Genomic DNA, 7,447 nt, shown 5'->3' with positions numbered 1-7,447 from the left:
AAATCAGCAAATCTCCACTACACTCTCCATGGCCTTGATCTCTTTGGTCAAGGTATATTTTTTGAGTTTGGTTGAGAAACATGCCCAATTTGATTTCCCTGTAAGGTAGCACCAATTTGAGCAAGCTGCCTTGTTAGTTCAGACACCTGCCCTCCCTCTTCTTGCCTATTTGAATGACCAAAATCAGCAAATCAGTCAAAATTTGGTTTAAACACTCAATATAATTATTGAAAGCAAATCAGTACATATGGTATTACCCCAAGCGTTGTTCTTCAAAAAGGTCTAGCTTAGATTGAAGTCTTAGCTTAGTATGGTTGTTTGACATGAACACTTGGCATGCTTGTTCCTTTTCCCCTGCCTCGAACCCTTATTGCCCTTCCCCTGCCTCTAACTTGTTCCTTGGACAAAAAATAATAAAAAAGTTCATCAAATAAAGAACCAAAATTGTACCTTCAACAAAGTTTATATCAACAAAAATACTCTCAAAGTTCACACATGTCTTCCACCTCTTTCTCCATTGTTGCCACAACTTGCAGAATTGTGACCTTCACCTCCACAAGTTTTACAACAAATGACAATCCCATATCTCTCAACTTTGTTGCATTTTTTGCCTACTTGTCTAGGCATTCCTGGTTGTTTATGGTAAAGAGGTGGCTCGATGGGTCTATGCCCTGTTTTTCTCCAGTATTCTTAACTAGGCATTGGAGATATATAACTCCCATAAGCCTTGTCATGTGCATCTCTTTTGTAAAGTGAATGTGCAAAGTCTTAAGGGCTCTTCTCTGTTTTGGAAATTATAGCCATAGAATGTGAACAAGGGATTCCATATAAGTTCCACTTTCTGCAAGTGCACGTGTGCCTCTCCAAATCCACTACATACATCCCACCATGGATGTTATTAACTTGATATTTCCCCCCATAAGCATATGATGCTATGCATTGAGCACTCTCAGTTGTTAGCTTCTCAACAATTCCAGAAATTCTAGGACCAACATCATGTGTCCAAACAGTTTCTCTAAGTCTATCCATTCTTAGCATCAAATAACTTCGAATTCTTTATGGCTTATGCTTTGCTTCAATAATAGCTGAGTTAAAAGACTCACACAAGTTGTTAAAAAGCATATCACACTTAGAATGAGTTGTGAAGTGTGACCAACTCCAATGATTTGCTGGCTTTTCTTAAAGCCATCTGTAATCTCCATTTCAGCTTCAAATGTGGGTATTGTAGTTGATCTAGCTGCTATCCACAATTTTTGCTTCAATGCTAGTCCATTGTGACCAACAATCTTGAAATTATTGTGGAGGTGCCTAACAAAATGCCTCTGTTCAGTAGTAGGCATCAAATCCCTAATGGCTTGCCCCAAACCTTTTTGCTTATCTGACATGAACACCCAACTATTACCATTTTCACACCCAACATCAGCAAAGAAAATCTCCATAAACCATGTCCAAGTCTCAGTATTTTCTACTTCAACCACAACAAATGCGACATCCCATTACTTGCATCAATACCGACTGCATATAAAATCTATCCTAGATGAGTTCCCTTCACGTGACAACCATCGAAACCCACAATTGGCCTGCATCCTGCAATAAAGCCCTTCTTCAATGCACCAAAACATATATATATATATATATATTCTTTTAAATATTGGGTTGTTCCCTCATAAATCAGTTTTGATTAATACAATGCTGCCTAGATTGTTTGCCTTCAACTCTTCACAATAATTCTACAATTTTACTTATTGTTATTAAATATTTCCATGTATTCTCTGTTTAGCTATGCTCTTGGCTTTTCATGTATTCTCTGTTTAGCTATGCTCTATGCCATAATAATTCCTCACGATCTTCATGAAATCCTACACAGACATGTGTTGATGTGTAACCCTTCAGCTGAAATCCTTGGAGAAGCTTCTTACTTCTCTGTAAAGCAGTTAGAGAAGCTTCTTACTTCTCTCTTCTCATACGAATATAGATGAATAGTGGAATGGAATGAATAGTAACCTCCAGTTTTCTATTTTTAGAGCAACATTCTATTTCTCATACTCATTCTGTGATCTCTTCCTTCCTCCAAAACATCCAAAATACTAGAAACCAATTACTGAAACTATGAATTTTAACATGGCCTCAGAGCCAGGTTTGATTGCTTAAACTGGGCGTGAATCGTGAATAAGGAATCAGACTCGATTCGAGCTGTGTTGAGCTAAAATTCGACGATTGAAGCTGAGATTTCTTGAATCCAATCTCTAACATGGCAGGATTGGGAACAACTGAGCTTCGCACACTAGTTTTCAATGGAGAAAACTATGAGTTCTGGAGCATTAGGATGCAAAACATTCTGAAATCTCATGGATTGTGGGATCTAGTCGAGAATGGGTTCAATGCTTCAGATTCGAAGAAGGAGAAAGAGGAGGCTAAGGATACTGAGAAGTCTACGACGACTCAGATTCTGATGAAGGATGCTCGCGCACTTGGATTGATTCAAAGTGCTTGTCTCAGATCAGCACTTCCCCAGAATTGTGAACGAGGAGACCTCAAAGGGTGCTTCTTTGAAGAGCTTTAAGCTCAGATTGGATCGACATATTGAGAATTCTACAGAAAGGGCCTTTACTAGTCTGGATATTGAGGAAAAAAAATCCTAAGAGTGGAAGTTTTTCTGGAGATCAAAAATCTCAGAAAAACTGGAAGTCTAATGATGGAAACAAAATAGCTTGTAAACACTGTGATAAGCTGCATTATGGCAAGTGTTGGTTTGAAAGGAAGCCTAAATGCAATGGGTGTGGGAAATTTGGACATATGCTCATAGATTGCAATGGAAATAAAAATGTACAGAATGTGAACTATGCACATCAGGTTGAAGAAACAGGTACTTTGTTCTATGCTTGCAATGCTGCAATAGATGTGAAGGTGAATCACTCATGGTACATTGACAGTGGTTGTGGTAATCACATGACAGGAGATGAGAGACTCTTAGTCAATATTCAAAGGAACTTAACCTCTAAAGTAAAGATGGAAACTGGAGAAATAGTTCCAGTTGCAGGAAGAGGGACTCTTGTGATAGAAACCAAGTTGGGTAGGAAGCATATTCAAGAAGTAATACTTGTACCTGGTCTTGAAGAAAATCTATTTAGTATTGGACAAATGATGGAGCATAGGTACTATCTTATGTTTGGAGGGAATGTGATGAATATCTATGATAATTGGTCACTAGACAACCTCATTGTTAGAGTTCAAATGACAACTAACAGATGCTTTCCTCTTACAATGATGCCTGCAAGTGATTTGGCTTTAAAAGCAAGTGTTACACATAGCTTGCAGATATGGCATAAGAGATTGGGGCACTTAAATGAAAGGAGCATTTAAATGCTTGAGGATCAAGGAATGGTTCATGGCTTGCCACACTTAGAGCAGATTTCAGTCTTGTGTGAAGGCTGTATGCTAGGAAAACAACACAGAGATTCTTTTCCCTCAGTATCCACTTAGAGAGCTAAGTGTCCACTAGAATTGGTTCACACAGACATCTGTGGACCAATGCAGACTGAATATATCTCGGGAAACAAGTATTTTCTGCTATTTACAGATGATTGCACTAGAATTTCATGGGTGTATTTCATCATAAACAAGTCAAGCGCATTTGAATGTTTTAGAAAGTTCAGGGCTATGATTGAGCTGCAAAGTGGATATAAGATAAAAGGCTTGATGAGTGATAGGGGTGGAGAGTTTTAATCAAGCGAATTTAACAAGTATTCTGAAGAATTTGGAATTCAAAGGCAGCTAACTGTGGCATACTCTCCTCAGCAAAACGGAGTAGTCGAGAGCAAGAACAAAATAGTGGTGGAAATGGCAAAATCCATGCTGCATGAGAAGGGTATTCTTTATGAATTTTGGGCAGAAGCTGTAAATACTGTAGTCTACTTACTAAATAGATGTCCCACCAAATCTCTCAAGAAGGTAACACCATATGAAGCTTATACTGGCAGAAAACCAGGTATTGCACACTTGAAGATTTTTGGATCTCCCTGCCATATGCACATCCCTTCAGCATTAAGGCATAAACTTGAAGAAAATAGCCACAAATGTATCTTTGTGGGTTATGGACTCTGTGAAAAAGGGTATAGGCTATTTGGTCTAAGAATTAGAAAGGTTATTCTGTCCAGAGATGTGTAGTTTGATGAGAATGGCTCATGGAAGTGGGAGAATGCAAGTGCAGGGGAAATGACAGCCCCTGTGCCTACTGAGAATCAAAACTGTGATCCAAGTCAAAGCTTTCATACACCAACGCAACTAGATGAAGGAATCACACTACAGGATGAACCAAGTCAAAACTTGGATACACCAACTCAAATGGATGAAGGTAGTACACTGCAAGATGAAGGAATAAGTGAAAGCCCTTAAGCTATTGATCACACACCAAAGAAATGGAGAAGTGTTAACGAAATCATGGCTCAGTGCAATATGTACATTGTGGAACCTGAAAGTTTTGAAGAAGCTGATCTTGATGAGTCATGGAGAAATGCAATGAAGGCTGAGCTGGAAATGATTGAGAAAAATAATACATGGAAGCTAGTGGACAGACCATTTGGCAAGCCAATCATTGGTGTCAAGTGGATCTATAAAACGAAGCTAAATCTTGATGGATCTGTGCAGAAAAACAAGGCCAGACTTGTGGCAAAAGGCTACTCTCAGAAGCCTAGAATATACTATAATGAGACGTTTGCCCTCATTGCATGATTGGATACTATTAGAACCTTGATAGCACTTGTTGCATAGAAGGAATGGAATCTATACCAACTGAATGTAAAATCTGCTTTTCTGAATGGAGTTTTAAAGGAAGAGGTTTATGTTGAGCAGCCACATGGTTTTGTGAAGGAAAATCCAGAAATCAGAGTGTATAAGTTGAACAAGGCTTTGTATGGACTAAAGCAAGCCCCAAGAGCCTGGTATGATGAGATAGACTCTTACTTCAACAAGGCAGGATTCAAGAAAAGTCCTAGTGAAGCTACACTCTATGTCAAAACTAGTGAAGCTTTAGGTATTCTTATCATTTCACTCTATGTGGATGGTATTGTCTATATTGAAAGCTGCCCAAAGTTACTTGAAGAGTTCAAAAATGATATGATGCAACATTGTGAAATGACTAATTTGGGATTACTCTACCATTTTCTTGGCATTAGAGTAGTACAAACAAATAAACACATCTTTCTTCATCAGAATAAATATGCCTTGAAGGTTATTGAAAAATTTGGATTGAAGGATTGCAAGTCTATGGTAACTCCACTAGTTGCAAATGAGAGGTTGTGCAAGAAAGATGGCAGTGAGGCAACAAATGAGAGTGAATACAGACAGATTATAGGTAGCCTTCTATATTTGACAGCTACAAGACCAGACATAATGTTTGCCTCTAGCTTGCTTGCTAGATTCATGCATAATCCTACTAGAAAACACATGGGAACAGCCAAGAGGGTATTAAGATACATTCAGGGCACACTTGACTTTGGTATTGAATTTATAAAAGGGGAGATAGCTACCTTAATAGGGTATTGTGACAGTGACTGGGCAGGAAGTGAAGATGACAGAAGAAGTACTTCAGGATATGCATTCACATAGGGGTGGCATTTTAGACCGAAAAACTGCAAAAACCAACCGACTATTTACCGCAATAAAACCGCGATCGAGGTAAACCTAACCGCATTTGCGGTATGAAGAACCGAACCGCATTTGCGGTATTTGATTTTCAAAACTTACGGGGTTCTTCAAATCCACTCACCACTAACACTTGAGTTTGTAACATTAGCGCATTGCATTTTTCTTTTAGTTTGTAACTTTAATTAACTTTGAATTGGATTTTTTCTTTTAGTTGTAACTTTAATTCATTTTGCTTTGTATTTTTCTTTTGGTATGTAACTTTAAAGGATTTGGAATTGGAATGCTTGAGAAGTTTAACTTTAATTGGAATGCTTGGAATTGTAACTTTAATTTTCTTTAAGTTGTGAATGCTTGAGAAGTCGAGGAGATTGTGAATTTCTATATGCTTGAGAAGTTGAGGTTGTGTATTTATTTATTTAGGTTGTGAATTTATATTTTTGTGAATGCTTGAGAACTTGCGGTTTTAAACCGCTAATTCGCAGTAACCGACCGCTTTTTGCAGTTTTAAAAATCACCATACAGCAAATAGTCAGTCGGTTTGCGGTTTGGGCAAAAATTTGCGGTTACCGAACTGCAATCACCCTTACATTCACACTAGAATTTGGTATGTTCTCATGGGCATCAATTAAACAGAACACAGTGGCCTTGTCCTCTGCAGAGGCAGAATATGTTAGTGCTGTTGAAGCAACATTACAAGCTAAATGGCTAAGGTTTGTACTTGAAGATTTTGGAGAGGAGCAAGTGGAAAGCACACCAATTCTGTGTGATAATACCTCTGCCATAGCAATGGCAAAGAATCCAGTTTTCCACCAGAAAACCAGACACATTAGTCGAAAGTTTCATGTCATTAGAGAAGCTATTCAAGCAAAAGAGATTGAACTAATCTACTGCAAAACAGAAGATCATATCACAAACATTCTAACCAAGGCTTTGTCCAAAGATCGTTTTGTGTATCTAAGAGATCTACTTGGTGTGAAATCAACTAAAGGGTTAGAAGGGAGTGTTGATGTGTAACCCTTCAGCTAAAATCCTTGGAGCTAAAAGTCAAGGTTTTGAATTTTATTTTATATGTTTTAATTTCTGGTTGTAATGAGAGCTGTTGGATCATAGTCTAAGTGGCCTAGGATATAATTGTCAAATTAAGACAAGTGTAATCATCTCATAGGGTGATAGGATCAAAGGCTAGGATTTAATCCCTGTAAAGCAGCTAGAGAAGCTTCTTACTTCTTTCTTCTCATACGAATATAGATGACTAGTGGAATGGAATGAATAGTAACCTCCAGTTTTCTATTTTCAGAGCAACGTTCTCTTTCTCATACTCTCTTTGTGATCTCTTCCTTCCTCCCAAACATCCAAAATACTAGAAACCAATTACTGAAACAGTGAATTTTAACAAACCTTTGACCAAGCCATGAAGAAGTGGCAAACTTGGTCTTTTGCATTCTTCCACATACATGCTTAGGTTGATATGTCATGATCCTAGAAGTAGGCCCTTTGCCCACATAAGATGCATATAGCAACCAATCACACTCGACATTCCTATTTTCTTTACCTTTTTCTTTCCTTTTCTCCACCATTTTCTCCATTTTCTTTTCTACCATCCTTTTCAGCATTTTGTACACGTTTTTCTCTATTTTTTTTTCTCCATTTCTTTTTCCAAAAACTTTTTTTTTTTTTCAGCCTTTCCTCCACTTCCACACACCACCCTAACCCTGTGAGGGTCATTCTTAACCCATCTCAGTGGCCTAGCACTTGAAACTACATAGAATCTTATGGCCTCCCTACAGTGTTCCATGTTAGC

The 7,447-nt window shown here is 38.1% G+C and overlaps 1 pseudogene; it reads right to left on the bottom strand.

The window, feature by feature from the left end:
- Positions 1-489: 489 nt before the first annotated feature.
- Positions 490-1,492, bottom strand: LOC148917828 (uncharacterized; annotated as a pseudogene).
- Between the last annotated feature and the right edge of the window lie 5,955 nt (positions 1,493-7,447).

The sequence above is a fragment of the Prunus mume genome, linkage group LG4, assembly GCF_029339155.1.
Source record: "Prunus mume cultivar Tortuosa linkage group LG4, ASM2933915v1, whole genome shotgun sequence".
NCBI classification, from domain to species: Eukaryota; Viridiplantae; Streptophyta; class Magnoliopsida; order Rosales; family Rosaceae; genus Prunus; species Prunus mume.
Note: the sequence above shows the minus strand (reverse complement) of the source record. Positions and strands in the feature narration are given on the sequence as shown.